This window comes from Sapajus apella, unplaced genomic scaffold, assembly GCF_009761245.1.
Source record: "Sapajus apella isolate SASKATOON/1434 unplaced genomic scaffold, GSC_monkey_1.0 scaffold131, whole genome shotgun sequence".
Lineage (NCBI taxonomy): Eukaryota > Metazoa > Chordata > Mammalia > Primates > Cebidae > Sapajus > Sapajus apella.
This window is the reverse complement of record NW_022437071.1, coordinates 1,259,241-1,287,040: the sequence shown is the minus strand read 5'-3', so window position 1 is coordinate 1,287,040 and position 27,800 is coordinate 1,259,241.

Below are 27,800 nucleotides of genomic sequence, written 5' to 3'. Positions count from 1 at the left end.
TATGACCAAATTGTGTTACGACTGGTCCGTGGTCCTGACCGTGGTCGTAAGTGGAGCACTAGCTGTATGGGAAGTTCTAGCCAGAGCAATCAGGCAAGAAATAGAAATAAAGGATATTCAATTAGGAAAGGAGGAAGTCAAATTGTCTCTATGTTCAGATGACATGATTGTATATGTAGAAGACCCCATCGTCTCAGCCAAAAATCTCCTGAAACTGATAAGCAACTTCAGCAAAGTCTCAGGATACAAAATCAATGTGCAGAAGTCACAAGCATTCCTATATACACCAATAGCAGACTTAAAGAGAGCCAAATCAAGAACTGCCATTCACAATTGCTACAAAGAGAATAAAATACCTAGGAATGCAACTAACAAAGGATGCACGGACCTCTTCAAAAAGAACTACAAAGCACTGCTCAAGGAAATAAGAGAGGACACAAACAGATAGAGAAACATTCCATGCTCATGGTTAGGAAGAATCAATATCGTGAAAATGGCCATACTGCCCAAAGTAATTTATAGATTCAACGCTATCCCCATCAGACTACCTATGACCTTCTTCACAGAACTGGAAAAAAACACCTTAAACTTCATATGGAACCAAAAGAGAGCCTGCATAGCAAAGTCAATTCTAAGCAAAAAGAACAAAGCTGGAGGCATCACACTACCTGACTTCAAACCATACTACACGGCTGCAGTAATCAAAACAGAGTGGTACTGGTACCAAAACAGAGATATAGACCAATGGAACAGAATGGAGGCCTCAGAGGCAATGCCACACATCTACAACCATCTGATCTTTGATAAACCTAACAAAAGGTTAGGGGGAGGGGATTCCCTGTTTAATAAACGATGTTGGGAAAACTGGCTAGCCATGTACAGAAAGCGGAAACTGGACCCCTTCCTGACACCTTACACTAAAATTAACTCCAGGCGGATTAAACACTCAAGCATAAGACCTAACACCATAAAAACCCTAGAAGAAAACCTAGGCAAAACCATTCAGGACAAAGGCATAGGCAAATGTTTCATTACTAAAACACCAAAAGCAATGGCAACAAAAGCCAAAATAGACAAATGAGATCTAACTAAACTCCAGGGCTTCTGCACAGCAAAAGAAACAATGATTAGAGTGAACCAGCAACCAACAGAATGGGAAAAATAGTTTTGCAATCTAGCCATCTGACAAAGGGCTAATATCTAGAATCTACAAAGAACTGAAGCAGATTTACATGAAAACAAAAAACAAACCAACCCATTCAAAAGTGGGAGAAGGATATGAACATAGTTTTCAAAAGAAGACATATATGAGGTCAACAAACATATGAAAAAATGCTAATCATCACTGGTCATATAAATAGGTAGAATTATTCACTAAACTAAAGCTAAAAGTAGAGTATGGTAAATACATAAATCAACAACAAAGTTATTATAATTATCAAGTACTGCAATATACTATACATAAATATATGTGCTCTACTTTTCTACAGCTGGCAGGGGAGTAGCCTTGTTACACTGGCATCACCAGTAACACATGAATAATGCTTTGTGATATGACGTTAACAATGACTATGATGTCGCCAGGCAATACAAATTTTTCAGCTTTATTATGATCTTAAGAGACCACCATTATACATGCAGTCTCTCATTGACTAAAATATCATTACACAGCATATGACTGTACATATATAATACACATTTGAAGCTCATTATTCAATAATTTATACATTTTCCTACTTGCTAAACATATGTGTAACTTCACAAACAATACTCACAGCTATTCATAGAGCAATAAAAAATTCAAGCCCCTAGTATGCATGTTCCTAGCTAAAGGAGAACAAGACAACACTGCCTTCTTGTTTCAGCTCTCAAACTGTAAAAGTATCCGTTTCATGACCTATCCAATGCCATGTTTTTTCCATTGTTGTGTTTTCTGTTGATAATTTTTCTGTTGAAAATAATCTCCAGGCATAGTGCAGAAGTATCACCTAGTGTTACTAAGTGCAAAAAGACTGTGATATCCTTTATAGAGAAAATACATGGTGGATAAGTTTCATTTATACACAAGGGTAGGTACTGTTGCTTGCTAGTTCTATGTTAATGAATCAACAATATATATTAAACAATCATATTTAAACATAAACACTCATAAAACAACATTATATACTAATCAATTGATCACAATATTGTGACCAGAGGCTTGCAGAAATCTAGTGTTAAATTTTCTGTAGTGTCAGTTATTCATCATTCACTAAATCTGCCTCTGTGGAGATTTAATAGAACATAAATAGTACAAAGAGTGAGAATTAAACCATGTGTGTGTTTAAACTTTTTACATATGTTTTTCAAATACATACATGCACACATACAAACTCCCTGTAACATACACGTATTCCAAATATTTTCTGCCAGTTGGCGACTTTTTTATTTTATAACAATGACTAATCGAGGCAAGGTATTTCATTTTTGATAATGTTTAGTTTACTATTTTGCCCTTTACGATTTGTATTTCTGTTTCTTAGGTTTTTTATGAAGTCTTTTGCTTATCAACAATAAAAGTGAAAGGCATTAGAGGACTTTTTAAATTAATTAATGATAGTATGTTATTTGTGATATAACTAAATCAGATCTACAGGAAATATTATAAATTATATGCTTGACAAAATAAAAGCTAGAAATATATGCTTTAATTTTTTGTCTTAAGAGACTAAAGAAAAAAGCAGAAAATTCCTGGAATAAAGAGGATGAGAATATGCATAAAAGCAGAAACCTATAAAATAATAAATAAATAGATAACAGAAAAATCACTGAAGCATACAATTACTTCTTTCAAAAGATAAATTTTATCCTTTATTAAGTTGGATTAGAGGAAAAACAAAACCAGTGTAATTCTAGCTATAACAGAAATAAAATAAAGGCAGTACTAGAGATCATACAAATATTCAAAGACAGATAAGAATAAAATAATATAAATTATTTATGCCAATTAAGAATTGGATGGAAATTTTTTCAAAACTAAAATTTCCTATAATGAAAAATATAATTAAAAAATTAACTTTATATAAAACCTATTTTCATTATTACACGTGCTTTAGAAAATAATATATATTTTCTCATTGCAAGATGTAATGTTCTAAAAATGATGATTAAGGATGGGCAATGTTAAGATTGTATTTTAAGACAGCCTATATTCTCAGTGATTGTTGCTTTTTTACTTCATAAGTTATTGATTTTTTTGCAGTAAATGTTAGCTTTTCCCACATATTTACCAAGACTTTTATTATTATTTCTTGCATATTTTCAAACAATACATTAATACTATTTTTTGTATATATTTGAAGAAGGTTTTATAGCAAAACATTATTTCAGCTTTGATTGAAATTGTAATTTTTTTTTACCTTTGTTCTCATTATCATTTTTTCCCCCGGGAATAGAATTCTGATTTTCCAGTTATCTTTCAGTGCTGTAAAGATATCATTCCATTGCCTTCTACTGTCCGTAATTTCTAATAAGATATTAAGTGTCTCAGTTCATTTTTGCTGATTTAACAAAATACCTAAGACTGAGCAATTCATAAAGAATAGAAATTAATTTATCACAGTCCTGGAGACCAGGAAGTCCAAGAGCAAGTTGCTGGTGGATTCAGTGTCTGGCGAAGGCTGCCCTCTCTTCTTCCAAAATAGCAACTTAATTTATGCTGCCTTCTCAGGCGGGAAGAAACACAGTGTCCTCACATGATGAAAGAGATAAAGGGCAAAGAAAGGGCCTAAGCTAGTTTCCTATTAGCTGTTTCATAGAATACTAATTCATTTATGTGGGCATAGCCCACATAACCTACTAACTTCCCAAAAGGCCCCACCTCTTAATACTACTAAACATCAACATGAATTCTGGAGAAAGTATGCATTCAAACCACAGCATTAAGGATCAATCTTATTTACTTTTTTAAAGGGAATGTATCTCTGTTTTTTTGGTTGGTGATAAGATTTTCTCTGTCTTTAGTTTACAGCAATTTAACTATAAGACGCACAGGTGGGGTTTCTTTGTATTTATCTTCCCTTGTGTTGAGAAGATTTTGAATACGTGATTGAGGACTTTCATCATTGTAGGGAGATTATTACACTTTATGTTTTAAGATAATCCTTTACCTTTCTCTTTTTTGAGAGAATTCCAAGTACATATATTATAAACATTTTGAATGCACCTAAATGTCTATTATACTTTTAAAAAACACTTTTATTATTTTTTTCACTTATTTAGTCTGTGTAATTCTCATCTGTGGTCCAGTGCACTAACCCTCTACTCTATCATGTCCACTCAGCTGCTATACCTTTATATTGATTGTTAAATTTTATTTTTTGATTTTATAAATTCTAAAATTTATACTTAATTGTGTTCTTAATACTTCTTTCTATGAGTATACAGGTAAATTATTAAAATTGTCCTCAATGTATTACTGACAAGCAAAATTTTCCACACCAGATATGTACAATAAAGACACAATTAAAATTAAGACAGTACACACACACACACACACACACACACACACACTTCTCTTTTTCCTCTACTGAGTAAAGACATATGTATTTTTTACTTTACAGTTTTATGTTTGCTTTTATTATAATTTTATTGACACAATGATTTTTCATGCTTATGGGGTATAGTTTGATATTTCTATGCATGTATCCAAGGTGTAAGAATCAAGCTAGGGAAATTAGTATGTTCATCACCTCATATATTTAGCATATCTTTGACTTGGAAAGAAACAAAATTCATTCTTTCAGCTATTTGAAAATATGCAATAAATTGTTGTTAATTATAGTCACCCTACAGTGACTTAGAACACCAGAGTTTAGCTGTCCTATACAGCTGGAATTTTGTATTGATTACCAACATCTGGCAATCCCCTCCTCCACACTTCTAGCCTCTTATATTATGTGTGTTACTTACATTTTTGTTTCTATTAAACGCTTTTTATGAATTAATCTATTTTAGTTCATGTGGTGATGTAATCCCTTTAATAATCATGCCATCACTAGTGATTTTAAATTAAAAACAACCAAACACTAAAAATAAGTAATTTATACCATACTTTTTCCTATAACCCTGTTTTTAATTCAAAAATATAATTATAAATAATTAGAAATGTAGCTGATTTTATTATTGTAGTAAATAATAAGCTTTTATTTATCCTGTAAATCATGGATTAGATATAAAACTAACACATTAAAGGATTGAAAAGTTTTGAATAATTCTATTAAAACTAAAAAAAAAAGCTTTTAATTAAAATTTAAGATATTTTTACATTGAGAAAATATAATTGTATAAAGAAATGTTTAACAATATTTAAAAAGTAAATACATAATAGTAAATAAATAAGATCATTGTACTTAACAATAAAACCCCAAATCTTTAGTTCATTACATATTGTCCTTTTATTTAAAAAATCCATATTAAAACTCTCTTTTAAATCATATTTTCCACCAAGGCATAAATACATTGCACCTTATCCAAAATGTATTACTGTCTTTTTGCCAACTATTCCACACAATTTCTTAAATCTCTGTTTCTAATAGTATTGCTTTCTTGCAAAGATTCCTCACTCTTAACTGTATTTGTTTTCATGTTACTGTCTTCATTGATGTTCTTAGGTAGAAATTATCTTTCATTTTCATAATTTTTATAATCATGTTCATGGTTAACTCATTATTTTAATTCTGTCTTAGTAACTGCTTGTGAAAATCCAAGAAAGTATGCTGGAAAGTATAAAAGTATATGCAAGTAGAGCTCAAAATTACCCTATTTATTAGTATTCTCTACATCTCATCACTGTGCCTTAGAGCAGACACATAGTGGGTCCATGTAACACTTCATAAGTAGCTATAATTAATTGATACTGTTAACACTGTTGATTAATATTTTTGATATGTTTATTGACCTAGCTGATGTTGGTTTGTGGTTACCTAAAACTACTGTCATTCCATACTTAGTTATGGATTTGGTAATATTTTAAAAATTCTAACTTCCAATAATATTTGCTTCTTTTTAAAATAAAACTAATGACAATAGAATAAAATTTTCTTCACTCTTACAGTTCTGAATTCAATAACTAGGTACTAGATACTAAAATAATAAAATGTAAAAGACAAATATAAAAAATACAAAGCCACACATGCATTTTCTGTTATGAAAGTTAATTATGACATTGCATTAATATTCTATATACTTTGAGGACTTTTGGTGCACATAGTATGGTCATTCTCTACATTTTATGTCCTTCATTTTATTATTATCAGTTTCTTTCTGCTAATTTAATTATCTATAGACCCATTGAAATCTCAGTGTGCAATTTACAGATCTATTATTTCTCCAATAAAGTATTAATTACAACTTTTGAACATTTTAAAGCTTAGCAATTAATACTTTTCATTGCAATATTTATTTATTGTTTTCAAATATTTTCAATATCCTATTGTTACCAGGGGAGTAAAACTTGAACCAGATTGCCTGGTTCCCACACCCGGAGTCTCGGACCACCCGGGTAAAAACCAGGAATCCTAACGCTAGCCTTTATGGAAATGGGAACTGTACCTGGCTCATAGGCCCTTGGCCTCTCTAATCCCAAAGAACGGGGTCCCTTTCTCATTCTTTGGGAAACGGACCCCATTCTTTGGGATTAGAGAATAATTGTCCGAATTATTGTCTGAATAAAAATCATAGATGGAAAGTATTTCAGAAGAGCAATTTATCAGACAGAGAGAGAGAAAGAGGATAGCTCCTATGCTGTCACAGGAGGGGACCCAGGGAAGGAATCCGTTCAGGTAGGCGCAGCTGAAGTTTTAACCCTTGAGTTATTCATGTTCTTGTCCAATGAGAGGAGTTCTTTCAAACTTCCTCTGGATTGATTGATCTTTGACTCTGATACAGGATTGGCTACTTGTTTTATAACCCTTAGCTACAGAGCCCCCTCCTGCACGAGTTCTAGTGGGAATTCGTGGGACAAAAGCCCTACTTGGCTTTCCCAAGCATGGGAAGATAGACAAAGAACTTTACCTGGCCCACCTGGCCCGTGTGGAGGAGGTGCTCAAAGAGCCCTAGCCACCTGAGGCGGGGAGTTGGTAAATTTCTGCCTTGAAACCACGCCCCTCATGAACCCAGGAAGAGAAGTTTCTCTAACACCATCCCTCACTATATTTTTCTAGATGGTAAGGAACTTGATACTTTCCTTAACTTGAAGTAGTTCATTTGTTGTTATTGACCAGTGTTATTATCAATTTTGTTGAAACTATAAAATATGTCAACCAAAGAGATTTGAAACTTTTAAAATTATATGCATATGATCGTTTTTTGGAAATTGTCTAAAATTTTCTCAGTAATATCTTTACTCGGTTTACTAGCTTCAATGTTTTTATTTTTCAGATTGAGGAAGGCATATTACCAACACTCTTTCATAAGATAGTAAAGTCATTCAATATTTGGTCTAAAATTTCACCTACAGACATTGAGGTTGTTTTTTTTTTTTTTTTTAGACGGAGTTTCGCTCTTGTTACCCAGGCTGGAGTGCAATGGCGCGATCTCGGCTCACAGCAACCTCCGCCTCCTGGGTTCAGGCAATTCTCCTGCCTCAACCTCCTGAGTAGCTGGGATTACAGGCAGGCGCCACCATGCCGAGCTAATTTTTTGTAGTTTTAGTAGAGACGGGGTTTCACCATGTTGACCAGGATGGTCTTGATCTCTTGACCTCGTGATCCACCCGCCTCGGCCTCCCAAAGTGCTGGGATTACAGGCGTGAGCCACCGTGCCCGGCCGAGGTTTTATCTTGATAATAAAAGTTTGTAGGCTGTATTAACCAAGAATCTTTTTCTGTGGCCTATTATAATTATTGGTCATTCAAAAGGCATCATATTTAATTTCATTAAATAAAAGAAATGGATATAAAATAGGAAAGTTTATTTCAATAGAAACCTCAATGTAGTAGAATATATTTTTAACTGAGTATGGGCAGCCAGGGAGCCTCTGAGGAGTCAAAGGACAGCTGGCACGACAACACTTGACATCCTGTGTATAATTGGTTTTGAATGCTTGACAGATTTTTATAATGGTATGGAGCACTCGGACTAACAGGTAACTGGTGGGAACAGATTGACTGGTGATGAGGCCATTTTAATACAACACTTACATAAGAATCCTTTAGATTCAATTCACATTAAAGATGCATTCTTTATAAGTTCAAAAGCTTTTCCACCAGTATAAACTTTTTCATCAAATTCAAGAAGCCTTGAATAACTTAACAATCAATAATTGTTTAACTGTTTTTTTTTTTCTTTTCTTCCACATTCAACATGTAGGTCAGTTTTAGATTGGGAGAAAGATTGTGCTACCTGGAAACATGGCAAATAAACCTTTTTGGGGCCGAATTTCTGTTTATTGACCAAGTATCACTTAGGTATCAGTATATAATGGCGCTGGACTCAGTTCAATTGTCAGAAAACAGTTTAGATATTGTAATCATCTTAAAAACACATAAAGAAGAAATAATCAAATTATGACAATAGCTGTGGTACAGAAAGAAAAAAATCTCTGTATAGAAACAAAAAGCCAAGATTTAAGCTTTCAGTCCACTATTCACATCGTAAGTTCAGATGTTTCTTCTTTCATGTATAAAGAATAATAGTAATGCTTCCTAGTGTTGCATGAAAATTAAATCAGAGCACACATTTGTGTGTATTGTCATTATGTACATGTGCACTGCTTGTTATTATACAAGCTACTGTCATCTTCATAATTTATTAAAATTATTCACCAATTTGTAATATTACTTTAGTGTATAGACTCCTATGTTCTTCTATTCTTTTCTTTTCTTTCTTTCTTTTTTTTTTTTTTTTGCAACTTTAAACTGAACAATATCTGAAATTATCAATGGCTCATCAGTTTTTTTTTCACCCTAGAAACCTTAGTAATTTGCAACTTTTCCTTTTACAATTGTTATGCTATCATGAAATGTTTAAACTGATTGTTAGGTGGCTACAATTTAAAATAAAAAACCACTAAGTTTAAAGAGCTACTAACATCAGTATTATACAATTATAGACTCTGAAACCCACTAGATATTAAGATAAAAGAAGAAAGATATTGACTATAATATAAAAGAGACACTTTAGCATGCTAATATTTAGAAATAAGATATTCTAGGTGTTAAGAGGAATGAGGATTAATCATTCACTATCAAAATTATTCATTGTTTTATAGGCTATGATATATTTAAGATAAGACCCAAATGGCTAGTATATAGTCAGACATGAGAACAGAGGGCAGCAGCAGAAGTAAAGTCACAGGAGAGCAAATATATATAAACACACACACACATACACGTATATATACGCACATGTGTATATATGGTCAGTAAATATGTATGTCACTGTGGCATACAAAGATGAGTGACAAAATATTTGGGCGATATATTGCTTTATGGCTGTTCTTTGCATCCACTCATGCTTCATTTCTATTTGTTTTAAAGCCATTCTAGACTGAGTCCTAATTATCTCATACTTGGCTTGTTAGCAAAGTCTATTAATTTGTCCCCTTTGCTCTTAGATACTGTTAACTTGAATGTCCTCAAAAGCAAATTTCAAATGTATCTTTCAAAATAATAACATCAATCTGTTCGAAAATAATATTTGTTTTTTTTATTTTTTTAAAGTTCACCAAAGTTGAATCAAATTATCCTCCTCAAATTATTACTCACTCCTTTGGCATAAAAAATCTATATTCCTCACACAAGAATGCTCAGCATTCCCAGAACATTCCATTATGACACGCCCTACCAACTCCCAATTCCCCCAGCTACTTCATACATAAACCTAAAGTGATTATACTTTTCCTCAAAAGTATATCAGTTTTCATCGCCAGAATTAAACAAATTTTTCTCACCCCAGTTGCCGTTCATTTATTCATGTATACAAATAGGTTTAATAGTATTTGCTGGATAATTATTATATGCCAGCATTTTTAATATACAGGGAGAATTTAAATTTTCTTTTAGTCTTCATAATGCTCATCCTATTTATATCGGTGTGAAAAAAATTAAACAATAAAAGTTGTGTTTTTTTTTTAAGATTTTGTAGGCTTACAATGTCTACTGCCAATTCAATCTACTTAGGCTTTTTTAAAATACGACATTTCTTAACTCTGGCATACAGCCAATATATAAATATGCTATAATATCCGACAACTTTTGAAGACAAAATTTCAGAACCCACATCACCCTCCCACTAATGCCCCATACTCTTCTCTTTTCACACTTGATTATAATAAACTGTCTTTATTCGTTGTAATCATATGTTGTCTTAAGCATACTACACTCAGGTTTTCTGCCTCTTTCTTCCAGCTAGTCTGGTCAAGGTTAGGAATGGCTATATATTTCAATGTAGAGTAGAACATTATCTTCTTTACCTTGCTTCATTTATTTAAATAGCACCAATGGGGCTTAATCCTAAGGTCTCTTTTTGTCTCTATACCCATTTCCTAGGTGATCTCATTGAAATCCATAGTTTACAGAGATACTTGCACATTTGTAGTTCCAGCATCAGTCTTCTCCACTTTTATTTTACATACCCAAATGCAGTGAAGTAGGCCAGGCATGGTGGCTCACACTTGTAATCCTAGCACTTTGGGAGGCCCAGATGGGCTGATGGTCTGAGATCAGGAGCTCAAGACCAGTCTGACCAACAGAGTAAAACCCCACTACCAAAATTACAAAAATTAGCTGGGTGTGGTGGCATGCACCTGTAATCCCAGCTATTCGAGAGGCTGAGACAGGAGAATCACTGGAGCTCGGGAGGCAGAGTTTGCGGTGAGCCGAGATTGCACCACTGCGCTCCAGCCTGGGAGACAGAGCAAGATTCCATCTCAAAAAAAATAAATAAATAAAGCCATCTGTGCATGGTGGTTCATGCCTGTAGTCTCAGCTACTCGTAAGGCTGAAGCAAGAGAAGTGCTTGAATCCTGGAGGAGATCACAGCACTGCACTTCAGCCTGGGTGACAGAACGAGACACTGCCTCAAAAAAAGAAGAAGAAAAAAAAAAAGAAGTCAGTGAAGTATACCCATATGGATATCGTGGTGGGCTGATAGGGTCTCCACAAAAGCATGTCCACGTAGGCCCTCAGTAGGTGGCCCCCTTTGGGTATAGAGTCTTTGCAGATATAATTAAAAAGTAGGTTACACTGGATTAGAGTGGGTAATAATAAATCCAATAACTGATTTCCTCATAAACAAAGGAGATGAGCAAGAAACACACAGTGAAGGTCCTGTGAAGACAGAAGCAGACATTGGCATGATATGTTGTAAGCCAAGGACTATCAGAAACCACCAGAAGCGGAAATAAGCATGGAAGATTTCTCCTCTGGAGCCTTGGCTGTTTTAGGCCACTGAGTTTGCGATAATTTGTTAAAGCAATCCTAAGAAGCTAATATACATGTCTAATTATCATTAACCTAATCTATCCGTAACCAAATTCTCAATTTTACATCATATACTCTCCCAGTAACTCCAAATCCAAATTATCCTGGGTTAAAAGATAGCACTCCAAATCTCTCATTTCTTCAGGCCAAAGTTCAAACTCATGAATGGTACGCCCCTTTCTTCACTTGCTTCAGTTTTTTTTTTTTTTTTTTTTTTTTTCTCAAGTCTGTTGCTTATACCCTCATAATAGTATTACAAATGTCACCACTTATTAACAATTTGACTAATATCAGCCCTAATAAAACCATGATCATTTTTCACCAGCATCATTCACTGGTACCTGTGCTTCTTCCTTCACCTTACTATAGTCCCTATTATATACAATAGCAAAAGGACTCTTTAAAAATGCATAAGTGTTACTCTCCTAATCAAACTCCTCTAACGGTTTTTCACTGGAACCAAACAAAATCCAAAATTACTGTAATATATTCCCAAATGTATTTAGACTCAATTTCCTACCACTTCCATACTCCTTTCCATTAGTGCTAAGGTGATCTTGCTCTTTGAAAATACACAAAACTGTATCTTTTCAATAGCTGTTCCCTATGTAGATAATGTTATTTTTCCAGATAGGAACATGAGCTGCTAAGCCAGCCACTTCGAGTATAAATCTATGTACTAATCCTCTCCTGCTACTTGTGGAAAATAGCAACAAACCCAGCATACTTAGCAATTCCTTTTTATTTTTCTTATCCTGCCATTTCATTTATCTCTATATAATATAATGTATCTGTTTGTTTATATAATAGTATTCTGTCTCTCACATTGAAATATAAACTATTTTCATAGAGTATTTTTTTCAATTTGCAATTTTTTAAATGTGAAATCTGCTTCATTGGAGATTTTCTTGCATAAAGTACTTTCTAATAAGTATTTTCTAATAAATTAATAATTAATGTTCTTACATCAGTACATTAGTGTGTTGGAATGAATGCAGGAATAGCCTTAACTTGATCATCTTTCCCTATCATCACACCCTTTAATTTTTTCTGTTTTTTAACGCAGGATCTGAGCTTGGCTATCTGACTTACTTTGGCTAATGTGATGCAAGCACAGATATAAAAAGGACTTCCACATTAAGGCTCACCTTCTTGCTAATCTGAGAACACTGCCACCATAATCTAGGCTACTCTGTTGGAGAATTGATGACACAGAGTCCAGTTAACCTCATTATTTCAACTAACAGTCACTCTAATTATGTAAGATATACAAATGAAGCCATTCTAGATCAGGAAGCTCCCAACTTTCCTACTAGCAGAGCACAGAGAAATGGCCAATCCCAACAACAATCAGCAGAAGTAAATAAAGTTGGTTCAGGTTAGCAGAATGTCGACCCATTGTTATGTGAGTGTCAACTAAAAAATATTGTTTTAAGGAATTAACTTTGTGTTTAGTTTGTTATCTATCAAAAATTGATAAAGGAAAAGAATCATGCTATTCTAAATTGATAATCTTTTCCCTTGGTAAGGTTTGCAACTATATTCAGTGTTTAGTAAATATTTACTGCTTGAATTTATTAATATATGCACCATTCAGTTCTTTTAATGATAGTCAAGATTCAAGTTGATTAAAATGTAATGGATAGCTAACCAAATATCTTAGGATGTAAAGATTAATTTTGTAATTCTTAATATTGTATGATCTATAAATTCCAGTTCATCATATGATAGGCCTATGTAAAATTAAAAATAAAAATAACATAATTGACCCAATTTTAGCTCAATAAAATATTATCTATAATAAGAAGAAATAGAAACCAAAGCTTTAAGTAAAGAAATAAATTTGAAAAATATAAAGAAAATATAAAATCTGTCTTTTCTTTAAGTTTTTCAAGCAAACTAAATTTTGGCTGTTCTTTGTAATAAGTTCCTTTTCCCCTTTTAAATAAAAATAAGCAAGCAAAAATAAAAATAACACAATGGAGTAAATGATAAACTGAACACTATTGTAACCACCATTCATATTTATCAACTGTTATTTATTTATCTATTTATTTATTTATTTATTTATTTTTGAGACAATGTCTCACTGTGTCACCCCAGGCTGGAGTGCAGTGGCATGATCTTGGCTCACTGCAGTCTCTGCCTCCTGGGCTCAAACAATCTTCCTGCCTCAGCCTCCCAAGTAGCTGAGATTACAGGCATGTGCCACCATGTCTGGCTAATTTTTGTATTTTTATAGCGACAGGGTTTCACCATGTTGGCCAAGCTGGTCTCCAAAACCTGACCTCAGGTGATCCACCCTCCTTGGCCTCCCAAAATGCTGGGATTACAGGCCTAAGTGATTGTACCTGGTGGCAAATGTTATTTTTTTAATATTTGCCTCAGATATTCTCTGAAATAGTTAACTATTATAGTTATCGTTGAGATACATCATAGAAACCTCTATAGATTCATTTTCTTCCCATCCTAATTAGAGGTAACCAATTTTTACAAAGGCTTCTCTTCTACTTTAAAAAATATTTTTATTTCATACATTAGTAATACTAAATAATATTAATATAATGTATGTTTTATTTGTTGATATTGTCAATTAAATGCATCTGTTTTAATAGCATTTAAGTTGCTTGCAAATTATGTATCTAATATATATATATATATATATATATATATATATATATATAAAAGCACACGTCTCAGAGTTTCTCCTTTCTAGATTGAGAATATACCTGAAATTGAAATTGTTGATTCATAGACATACAAAAGAGATATTGTGTTCTGCTATGCAGACTGTTTACTGTACAATTTTACATCATTGTTGTCTATGTGAAGGGCACTGCTCTGTAACGTAAATTAAGTTCACAACGCTCTTTGCTCTAGCTTTTCTACTTCAGAGTTTCTAGATTGCAAATTTTCCTTTCAATGTCATTTTAAGTAAATATGCCTTCACTAGCTGTGTAAGTTTCACTCCCTGTGTCTTCCTCTCCTCCTGATATTGACTCCTGATTAGAAAACAGTTTGATAAACCTAAAGGTTATAAAATGTTACATGATTTATTTAATGTGTATTTCATACATAACTAGTGAATAAATATATTTTTATGTATTTGTATTTAGATTTTTCTCCTCTGAAAGTTTCTATTCCTATTATTTTCTCTATTTCAATTAGGTTTAATTTAAAAATAAAGTTTTGAAGGAATCTGTATTTCAGATAGAAATATCTTGGTAGGTACATTTTCAATAATCATTAATGTAATTAGTTTATAAAATGGATAAAAGGAATTTGGGATCACAAACTAATATTTATGTAGATTTCCCTGTCACAGAATATATAAATCACTTGATGATATTTATCCCATTGCATTAATCCAATTTTAGTTTGAGTAAACACTATATGTTTCTGACAAACATTTTATATGATTCTGTATTTTCATACATTTAAATGAAAACACATCAACTAGTTCATGTTTTAAAATTATTGTTTGTCCTTTGTGAAGGACTTCCAAATTCTTCATAGACCTGAGATTTAGAAAGATGAAATAAACAATTCTAAAAGAAAGGCAGATGAGGTTGAGAACAAGTGACCTGCATCATTGCCTCTGGGTACTGTAAACTGATGCTCAATTATAAACAAAGGGTGTAATATGTTGTGGTATATTGTAAATGAGAGCTCAAAAGAAAATGGCTATAATAACGAGATCCGGTATTGAGCAAAAATGCTGGTGTTGTGCCTCGCTAGCAGGTTTTCCTCAAGAGCACTGCAACCTTGCTTGAAAAACATGTCCTTCATTTTTGTTTTCTTTTAATGGACACTTTAAAATTTGTTTTCTATTCATAGTCCTTTAAAAATGTCTTCATAGTTGCCAAAGGAGTCAAAATAATGAATTTCAACTGGATTTCTCTTCAGTTAACATATGCAAATTTTGGATACATTCTTGTCCAATATTATTGACATGGATATACTTTTATCTTCTTTGACTCAAAAAATAACGATAGTTGATATTTGAATCATTAAATATTCAGGTATATTTTTCATTTTTGAATACTCCAAATATTAAGAACTAATAACAATAGCTAACACTCTGATGCTTACATATATGCTAGGCATGTTCTGAGTGCTTCATATTTTAAGCCATTTCATGTATGCACAAATCCTATGAGGCAAAGGCTATTTTTCCACTATTATTATTACTATAGTCATTTTTCAGATGAGGTTTGTGAGAAATGCAGAAATAAGTACTTTGACAAAATAAATAAGAGTAGGTTATAGAGCTGGTATTTCAATACTGGCAGTTTTGCTCCACAGTTGTTTATTAACCTCTACAACAGTGCTACTAAAAGTGCATTTTATGGACTTATGTGATCCATGAATTGTTTGCCCCACTTTATTAGTGGATAAAATTGATATTGAAACTTACCAATATAATAGCTGTGTGACATTGCTGTGTTATTTAAATGCGTGGTTGTTTTCTAATAATACATTTTGATTGTATTTAGAAAATTATTGGTCTGCAGTGAATTAAGAATAAAACATAAAACCTGATTCTTCATGCTAAAACCAGAATAATGGGAAAATTTTTTCTACAAAAGCTCAGATTATAAATACCTTAGAATTTTGGAGTCCTAGAATGTCTATTACAACAATACAACTCTGGATCTAGCAGTTATAGACAATAGGGAACTAATGGGCTTACCTCTGTTGCAGTAAAATTTAATTTGTGAAAACAGGGGCGGGTACAGATTTGCTGCAGGGTCCAAAGTTTGCTGTGTCTGCTCTAAACTATATTGCCTTTCTAATTAATTTTTGGTAGAAATGTCAATAAAATAAAATTATTATATTTGTTACATTATGTGATGTCATATTATATTACATAATTTTGTATCATGGCAAAGAGTGAAACTGTAGTCTAGTTGAAAGCACAGTAAATTGGAAGTCTGTAGTCAGAGTCATATTCCTTGCTACTAAATTTTATGCAACTTTGGCATGTCAACCAATCTTGTAAATTGCATCTTCCACATTGAAAAATCAGGAATGTAAATAAATAGCAATAAAATGTTTCAACATAAATCTATATGAAATTATTTTTAAAAATTTTTGTTAACTTTCATGTCAACATACACTTGCTGTTTTCCTAAAATATATATAATTTCCCCACTCATATAGAAGCTGATTCCTCTCTCTCCCTTCAGAAATAATCTCACTTATACATTTTCCACATATTTCTAATAAGCCCAATGCCCTCTATCTGTTCTTAGAGAGCTAACCTTTTCTTGTGTTAAGTAGTTATCAAAAATTATTTAACACTGTCACCCCTGCCGGTGAGTTAATGTACAAGGCAGCGTTTCTATGGTCATGCCATAAAGCCAAGTTGTAAGATGTCTGAATCAGCAGAGAAATTATTCTTCAGCTTAAGAAGCTTTTGGGCTGAGACGACGGGGTTCTCTAGATATAGGATTGTCATCTGAAAATAAAGATAGTTTGGCTTCGTCTCTTCCTATTTCAATAGGTTTATTTCTTTTTCTTGCCCGATTGCCATGGCCAGAACTTGCAACACTATGTTGAATAAAAGTAATGAGAGACGGTATCTTTGTCTTGTGCTGGTTTTCAAGTGGAATGTTTCCAGCTTTTGCCTATTCAAAAATTTTAATTATAAGTTTGGAAAAATACGTATGGAAAATAAGAGTGAAGTACAGTATGTAGATGGCAGTCTAAATACTTGTACTCTGAGGATTTAGTAATTTGGGGTAGGGTGTTAAGTCTACCATTATTTCTATTTCAAAATGCACAACATATTTTATTATAATTTTCCTCCTTCATGGCAGCTGTAATATGTTCTCGAACAGATGAAACAACATCTACTGAAGAAATACTGGCATATTTTAAAAAAGAAATTAATGTTTTTCAGAGTAATCTGTCAAAATGTTATTTAAAGCATGCGGCTTGAAAAGGTACATATATGAATGTCTCTGTAGATGTGTTTTCTCATTTAAATCAAAATATTTTCTTAGATTCCTTTATTCTTTTTGTCCAGGTTTACTTGCCACTTACAAATGAAGGCATTGTTATTAAAGTGTTCACATATTAAGAATATAAAATCCATTAAAAGATAATGTATTTGTTTATATCTGTCTTATCTGATATTGAAATAGAAATTAAATTCTTACAATAATTTAATTTTTAAAGATCTATTTCATGGAATTAAATCTTTACAGAAGAAAATCTCTAGAGCAATAACTCTTTAGACAAAAAAGAAGTTTCTGACATTATTTATGATACTGTTGTAAATTCAGTTAACATATTCAATATTGAAGATAAAACTATTTGTAATCTGTGACAAATAGTAAAAGTTTTATAAAGCATTGTGTTTTGGGAAAAATAATTAAAAATAATAATTTTGCTGTACTCTGAAATACATGGAGTAGAAAGTTCTTGAAATTGGTTATTATTTCCATAATTAATAATGACACTTAAGCAGAAGACCTCTGTTATACAAGTGGGAGATATGATTGTCAAATTCCCAATGTTTAAAACATGTACAGCTAGTGTGACTAAACTAAATAATTATTGAGAAAAAGTTGGTATTTTATAAAATGAAATAATTGTTTCATCATGGCATGAGATATTCAATCACTTAACTGCAGACAACTGCTGTCTGAGTGAAACTAATAAGAGCAAGCAATTATGCCATCATTTTGTGTTTTCAGCCTAAACCATATTACTTCTGCTCCCACTTTCATGCTCCTCCACCCAAGCCATGCACACATATTTTTACATCTTCAGTATTGAGATCAATTTCTAATCTGGGCTTATGTGCTTTATGTCAAGTTTACTCAATCCCTAGAACTGTGACACTCTTACTTCTTCCCCTATTTATTTTGTGCTTTCAAAAATATTCATTTTACACCCAACTATACCCTTTAAACTAGACACAAATACCTCTCTTTGAATTTCAGACTCATTTACAAAACTGCTTAGTCAGCATCTGTACTTCAGTATCTAATGGACCTAGCCCAAATGAGGATTTGCGGCTTGTCTTTCAGTAAACAGCGACTTCATTCATCCAGTTAAAAACTTTTGAATCATTGCTAACATCTATCTTACTCTTTTTAACAAAGACACCCTATATGTCAGAAATTCCAAAATATTTTCTTTGTTTACTTTTCTATACATCCACTGCTGTCTCCCTGTTCCAAGACACTATCATTTCTCACATAGATGAACTCAGTAGGATCCCTTCAAATTTTCACCGTACAAAGAGATATCCTCACATGGTATGTCAGGTTTTATACATGGAATACCCTGATTCATCTAGCCTCACATGCTACTGTTTTCTCTCTTTCTTACTTTTCTATAGCCGCAATTGTTTACTTCCTTACATAAACATGTAATGCATAGTTAAGCCTCAGAGCCTTTATTGTTGAGGTATTTCCTCTTCATGAGAGCTTCTTTTCCTGGATACTTACAGAGCTCATCTCTTCATATCCTCTTAATATAAATGCCACCTCCCCAGAGGGGTCTTTCCTTCCTCTATATGAAACCGGAAATCCTGCCTCACATTTCATTACACTTCTGGCTCTATTTTCTCCACAGCACTTATCACAGCTTTCTAAAGGCTGACCTGTTTTTCTTAATTTTGCCTTTTCCTATTTACTACCATATAAGCTCCATGAAGGGCATTTATTTCTATAATTTTGAAATTTATTATAGTATCTACCTTAAAAATTTGTTCCATAAATGAATGAATGAGTATTCCAGAAACTCTAGAGTCCTAGAGTGTTCCTGTATTCTCCATTGTCTCCCTGAGAATGTCACACCCATAAGCAATATAAACAATATGGCACCACTACATTTAAATTATGAGTTATTATTTATAGAAAAATTTCTTCATAAAATGTTCTATTTAAAGTATGATTTGTTAGTACCAGTAAGCTGTTATTTTCTATTTGTTTTTATATATACTTAGAAACAGAGTGGCCTATATTTTATACACAATTTTATTGTGATGATTTAAAACTGGCTAGAATGTTTAGCTAAAAGGATTGTTTGTGTTGCTGTTAGAGTAACAAACATTGCTCAAATTCTGAAATATTTGAACATTAAGAAAACACACGGTTTGAGAAAGTACATGTGATTAAAGACATGCTGACATACGGGGGGTACAGAGGTGGAAGACAGCAAAGCACAGTGGCAGATATCACTGGAAGAGGATTTATAGCCATATTAAACTTACATAAGCAAAGTAATGGTGCAAACTGGTGTGATTCAAAGAACATCTTTGGATGCTGGGGGAAGCACAGCAACTGTGAATCGTTCAACTCAGCCTTGTCCTGTTAGAGCAGAAAGAAACACCAAACCAAATTGCCCGCTAACAGAGAGATCATTTAAACCAGCCCTAGCCAGAGGGGAACCCCCAGTCACAGGGGTCAGAACTTGAGTTTCTGTAAACCTTACCACTAAGGGCTAAAGTGATCTGGATCTCTAAGTAAACTTAAAAGACAGTCTAGGTTATAAGGACTGTAACTCTTAGGTCCATCCTACTGATGAACTGGGCCTAGAGACAGTGGAATAGAGAGGCATGCAACCTACTGAGACACCAGTTGGAGATGCTGAAGGAATGCTGGCATCAGCCCTCCCCTAACCTTAGGCTGCACAGCTTGTGACTCCAAAAGAGACTCTTTCTGCTTGAGGAGAGCAGATAGAAGAGTGGGAAATACTTTGTCTTTCATATGGTATACCAGCTCAGCTACAGTCGGAGGGAGCACAGTTCAGAGTCATGAGTCTCCTGCTCCAGGCCATAACTCCCAGACAACATTTCTAAACACAGCCGGGGTGTAAGAGAACCCACAGCCTTGAAGGGAAGGACTCAGTCCTGGAAGCATTCATCACTTCTAACTGAAAAGCCCTTGGGCTCTGAATAAACAGTAGTGATACACACGTACAATGTCAAGGGCCTTGGATGAGCTTTGAGATTTGTTGGCTTCAGGTAAGACTGTATATTACTAGCTGTGATGGTGAAGGGTGATACTTTTTCTGCTTGGGCAAGTCAGAGAAGAAAGTTAAGGGGACATTGCCTTGCACCTTAGTACCAGCATAGCCACAGAGTGGTAGAGCACCAAATGGACTCTTGGGGTACCTAACTCCAGGACTTGATCTTAGATGGCATTTTTGGACCTTCCCTGGGCCAGAGAAGAGCCCACTGCTCTGAAGGGTGAGTCCCAGCACAGACAGCATTCACTGCAAGCTAACTTAAGAGTTCTTGGGCCTTAAGGAAAAAATGGCAGTAGTCTGACAATACTCTTTGTGGCTTGTGTTGGCGATGGCTATGGGTGAAGCTCCTTTGCCTTTGAAAACGGGAGGGTAGTGTGGGGCATACTGCATACTGCAGCTTGAATCCCAGCACAGCCAAAGAACAATGAAATACCAGGTAGACTTAGAAGGTTTTTGACTGTAGTACCTGAATCCTGTAGGGTACCTCTGGACCTACCTGGGGCCTGGGAGAAGTTGCCACCCTGAAGGGAAGAACACAGGCTTGGCTGGAATTGCCACCAGCTGATTGTAGAACCACATGGCCTTAAGAAAACATAAGCAGTAGCCACAGGTGCTTACAGCAGGCCTTGGGTGAGATTCAGTGCCATGTTAGCTTCAGTTCTGACCTACTGCAATCATAGTGGTGGTAGCCAAAGGAGTGCTTGTGTCACTCCGCCCCCAGTTCCAAGTATCTTAGAACAGAGAGAGAGAATTTATTTCCTTGGGAGAAAGTAAAGGAAGAGAACAAGAATCTCTGCCCAGTAATCCAGATAATTCTCCCAGATCTTGTCTAAGATCATCAGGGCATTACCTCTATGAGTCTGCAAGAGCCACAGCATTATTGGGCTTGAGGTGTCTCCTAAAGCAGATACTGTTTAGATCACAATACCTAGGTTCTTTGAAGTATCTGGAAAACCTTCCCTAGAAGAATAAGTATGTAACTTTTCAGGGCCCAGACATCAAAGAATATGTACCAGCTTCAACACCATCATGGAAAACATGACCTTTGCAAATGAACTAAATAAGGCACTGTGGACCAATCCTGGAGAAACAGAGATATGTGACCATTCAGACAGAGAATTCAAAATCTGTGTTAAGGAAACTAAAAGAAATTCAAGATAACACAGAGAAGGAATTCACCATTTTGTCAGATTAATAGATTGAAATAATTGAAAAAAAATTCATTTAACAATGAAAAACAAATGTAGAATCATAGAAAGATTGTAAAGATGAAACACAAAGTCCCTAAATTTCTATCATCCTGCTTTGTTTAATGTTAATATACATAAACATTGTACATTTATCAAAATAAAGCAAATGACAATTTTTAAATTGTTACTTTGAGCATTTTCAAAACTTATAACTAACTTACCATTAGGACAATTACTGACATTATATATCTCAACAAGAAAATAAATGTGTAAACTCTAGTCATTTCAATAGTAAGCATTTGGTAATATTTGACATTAATTCCTAGTTAAGAAAGTCTTTAAAATCTCAAAATAGAAGAATGATTTTGCTACCAGATAAAAATACATATGTTAATAAAACTGCAAGCTTAATTCTAAAAGGAAAAAAAATGCTCAATTTCCCCAAGATTATCAAGTTACATATTGACAAATTATGTATACATTGCATAATAGGGAATATAATACATAATTACTATCTGTGTCTTCTGTAAGAATAATGAAGTTGTATTAATGGTACATCCAATTTTTAAAGGCTTTTTCAATGACACATATTGCCTATGATATGAACATTTGATAAAATCCTGTAATGATCAATTGTAGCATTTAAGATATTAGATAATTTACTAATAGAAAGGTATTACTGCCAAAAAGATGCAATAGTAAATTTTTAGTTCTGGTAGCAATGGTAGTGTGATGGTAGCATGTAATGTGAACTTCTGGGGAATAAAATCACAGAGCTTTCAACTGGAATGTCAGGAAATAGGTATAATAATTTTGAGCAATTATGCTATCTTTTTCTAGACTAAAAAATAGGTCACAGTCATTACTTAAAAATGATAGTCTTAGTTACAAATAACACTTTTAACCATAAATTAAGAGTAGAGTTTTTATAAAAACCGCATGTGAAAGGATGAACACGTATATACATGATTCTTTTCATCTCTACTTGTGCAGAGGAACATTGCCACACAAACATTATTCCAACAAATTCACATTCAGTTTAGTGATCCTTCTCAATTTTCTATATTTTCAAATTGAATAATAATAATGCCTACTTTATTATGTTGTTTTGAGGATAAAATTAATTTAATCCTTCATGTAATAGTATTCAAAGATCTTGGAACTATATGCAGTACACACTATGCTCTTTATAAATATGAGGTAGTATTACTCTATAACAAACATACTAGGTTTTGACATACTCATTAAATTTCTGTGCACTTATACAAATTATGTTTTTCTATTTTAAAGTCATATATTGTTACTAATTTATTTGTATATCCAAAAAAGTCATATAAATAATAAAAATTGCTTAGATAATATTAGAAATTGAACAAAATAATCTTATTGTTCCTAATTGTTTCCGTATAATTTGTCATTTTATATTTGGAGTTTATACTTCACAGGTGATTTAATTTTTATCTTAACCATTTGGTCTTGGAGCAATTAAGATTTTTAATTTGTAATACAAGAATACTTTTTAGACATTAATGGCACTTCATCTATTTATTGTAGCTCATAAGAAAAGTGATTTTGAGATAATACTTAGAGAAAAACTAAGACAAATGATACCTTTGGCATTTAAATTAATTATTGTAATTAATTTTACCTGTAAATACTAACTGCTTATTTTGGAACCCTTAATTTATTATCATGAGTTGCTCGTGTATAACCACAACATCTACAGAGACTAATTTATTTTTCATGAAACTAAAGAACATTTTCTTTTTAAATATGTAAGCAAGATCACCTGTGACACAGCAGTAAAAATAAAATAAAATAAATTTAATTTTTTTTTCAGTAACAGAAGTCCAATATGTGCATCTGGTTTTAGGCATAAGCTTTCTAATTAATGTTTGAATGTGAATAATATTATATATGATCATAAATAAAAATAGTGTACTATGATGAATGCATGATATCTCATACTTATTGTTGAATAATTCACATGGTATTTGGCTAAACATTATTTAATCATATATTTATTATATACAAAAGCGACAGTTTGTTAATTCTTTGTAGAATACATTTTTATGAAATCTTTATATCAAAGAATGCAGCCAATACACTAGCAATGATGCATGAAAACTGATAACTATCAGTTTATTTTCAGTATGTAATACAGAAAAAAAAAAGAAATTCTTTAGAAAATTCTTCTGTCTTTGAATGTTATATTAAAACTGTACACTCTCAGGTTATGTATCTGTTTTGAGCCATCTTAACCAAAATGTCTTGGGAAAGTACATAGAAAAAAATGAAAAGCAATGGGCAATTCCCAAGTCAAAAAATGCCAACTTATAATACATTTTTATTCCACTATTTATTATTTGAAAATGTTATTTGCCAGGATATTAAAATTGTGGCATATTTTGTATATTTTCTGAATGGGCTTTAGCTGTCTAGAAATATCCATAATCATAGGTATGCATTTGTCAATATGTGAATACAATTTAGTATATGTTTCACTAATATAGTTTCTATATACTGTCATATTTAATATTTTATTATCAAATACAGGTTTAATAAATCAAATATGTTAATTAAATGTGCATTAGGCCACATTTATACAGTTATAAATCTTCAGCACTTTAAACTTAACATATAGGCAAATCAGTGTTATGTTTCAACTCATAATTGTGAAACATTATTATTAAATTGTGGATAATTTATTGAAATGTTTCATTATGAATTTATTTTATAATGATATATTTCTGATATAAAAGCATGAGGTGACATTGAAAAATACAGCATATTCTTATTCTGACCATCACAGTTTTTTTGGGGGGCCCGGGGAGATGTGTTTTATCAACTAAGAGAAAATAGTAGAGAAGAGTTAAAGGACATGTTTGCAGCAAAAATTATTCTTGGCTATAAGATATGTACAAAGGTAATACTGTTTTATCTGTACACTCAAGTGTGCGGGAACTGTCTTTGTTTTGCTGTAATTTATATCATGATTCTACAGTCCACCAAGCGACTATAGCTTAATATTGGCTAACGGTATAAAATTCAGAGATTCTTTTTCTCTGTAAATTAAAGGTTTATATTGTCAATTAATGGTCCATTTTTTTCATAACTGTCATAAATTTACATCTTAACTGGATGCTTTTCATTATCTTCCCTGGATGGCCTTCCCTGAGGTAAAGATGACATTGTTTCTTAGTTGTAATCACACTCCACATTTGCATTTGATCAAATGTTTATGCTACTATTTGATTTCTGGTCAAACAATTTATGATGATTGCAGCTATACTCTTTATCCTAGTCAATACTTGCTTCCAAGGACATTAATCAAGATGAATCTATTCACACCACTATTTGGCTCATGAAAACACATTTAACTCTCCCCTTACCATTCTATGCTGTGTAAGGATCTTGATAGTTGTTTGAAAGAGATATGCCAAGCCACCATGAATATAGATAGACAAAACAGGAAGTTAAAAAAATTATATAAAATATTCTAATATTATAATTCAGAAAATTAGAGAGGTTATTGGAAATTTGTGGAAGGATAGAAATAGGCACTAATCACCAGAAAAGATGGGCAAATGAATGAGTGCATGTGCTAGGGGAGTGTAGTATGATTGACAGGCAGCATTAAAGTTTTACATAGCATTATTCTTTATTTATTATAAGTCCAGTCAGCATAGTTATGAGGTATTTCCTTCCTGGTTGCACTATTTAGGTGCTGAGCTAGAATAAAAGTTAGATTGAAATGCAGTAACATTTTGCCAAGCAATTACATCAGAGAAAGTGAGATGATAAAGTTGACCTATGAAGAAAGAAGCCTTATAATGATTGTTCTGGAGTTCACACAACTGAAGTTCTTAGTGTTTATGGTAGAGGCTACTTTGCTCAATTCCGTAATCTCAAGATATATAATAAAAAAGACTACAGAGTCATGGTTCTTTCTTTAATGGTAGTATCACCATGTCTTCAAATCACTACTTCACAGAAATACTACTACTTCAGTAGGCGATATTCATGTCCATATCCCTGTCTCAGCGGACAATCCATGTCTCAGGGAGTTGAAGTTACATTTTTCATTTTCAATTTTATACAACCACATGTAATTATTATAACATCTTGACAGTGAGTGGATTGTTCCAATACTTTTCACAATTTTTTTTTTTTAAGAGATGGGATCTTGCTATGTTGTCTAGGCTGGTTGTGAACTCCTGGATTTAAGCAATCCTCCTACCTCAGACTCACCAAATGCTGGATTACAGGCATGAGTCAGTGCACCTTGTCCACGATTTCTGATAAGTGAGAAATTCAAATGATCTGTGTTCTACATTCAGTGTTTTAGAAAACAAGGTAAAACAGTGATCAGAATGCTTACTTGTAAATAGTATAATTACATATAAATTAAATATAAATTTTAGATTGGTATGATTATTCCTTCCAGTTAGATAGATTTAATTGAGTAGGTAATTTGTATTCCATTCCATTTCTCCAACCAATACCCGCATTTTAAATGTAGTTTTATTTGACCCTGTAAGATGGAACCTATACTCCTGTAGAGTTAGTGAGTTTGACACTTTTCTATGTAATAATAAATAAAACACATTTTAATAATTTTTTATCACTACCATGGTCCTTTGAAATTATTTCTCTCATCCCATCATTTACTGATATTTACTCACTAAAGCCTGTGACTGTCTCCTTCTCAATCGAGTTATTCTTCTCTATTCTTTCACTCTCACAATGTAAGAAAATTGGGTCTTTAAGTTTGTCTATAACTTCTCTAAAGTTGTAAGTTTTTATTAAATTTATAGAGAATTAAAAATTAGGAAATTATATCCACTTCCAAATATATTCTGCAATGTTGTCTTTATAGAAAAAGAACTAGAAATTCAATATATATATGATTCTATGCAAAAAAAGAAGATTAATATTAAATTGAAAAGTTTACTGAACAACAACAAAAAAAAGTTTGCTTTTAAATTGAAAATGAAGCCAGTGTGGCATCCACATTACCACAAACACACCTTTAACATCTTCATCACCAGCTCTATGGGGAAAAAACTGCAAATTTTAAAGTAGAAATAGGCAAATGATACATCATTTAATTCCTGATCTTTGCAATCTTTAACATGGACCCCTATTCCCATTAGGGCCCTTTGACAACTGAAAAACATTATTGTACTGTCATGTCTTGCATGGCCTATGATGTACATGATATAATCTAAAAAAAATTAATAAAGCAAAATGCATGTTTTTATTTAGTTATATTTTAGGCATCTTTTTTATGTATGTTATCCTTTATTTGAATATTTTAAAGTTAATCAGAATGTTTTATCCATTTTCAATAGATTTAAAATAGTGTTATAGACATAGAAACAGTACAGATATATATCAAAAGGATAATCCAGTGACTTATGTAAACACAGAGATCTTAAATGAACTTCTTACTGAAATACTGAAGTGTATATTTCAAAATAATGTGTTTACTTATTGTGAATGAAAACATGTTCTAACCACTCTATTCAACATAGCACCAATGTGATAGTTTCTAACAATTTACCATTCTTTACATTCACGACGCTTAATGTATTATTCTTTGTCAATGTTCAAATAGATAAATATAAATTAAGTATAAAGATATTAATCCTTTCTTTAATAATCTGTCTTTTTCTTTCCACTGTAATGTAACTGCTATATGAGTAAGAACTTGGCCTAAGTAAGAAATTTACCTTTCATGTTGAAGATAGTGTCTGACACATTGGAAGCAATATATTTGTTTTAAATATAAAAGAAGTGAGAAGAAATAAATTATTATTATATAATAGCAAATATTTACTTTATCTTGCTTTATGTAAATTATATGTGTAAATGTATTACATATAGCATGTAATATATTTACATTTGCAAATGTATTATATTTGCATATAGCAAAGCAAATATGTGTGTAAATGTATTACACACATAATTTCATTTAATTTTTACAGTAACTGTGATAGGTAGACTATGATTATAATTTCTATTCTATGAATATGAAAACTGAGGTTAGAAAATAAGTGCCAGAATTGTGGAATTTTATGTTTTGTGTTTTATAAGGTCTATAATTAATGTAACTTCTAACTATATCTGAAATAAATAATTTATTATTATTGAATTTG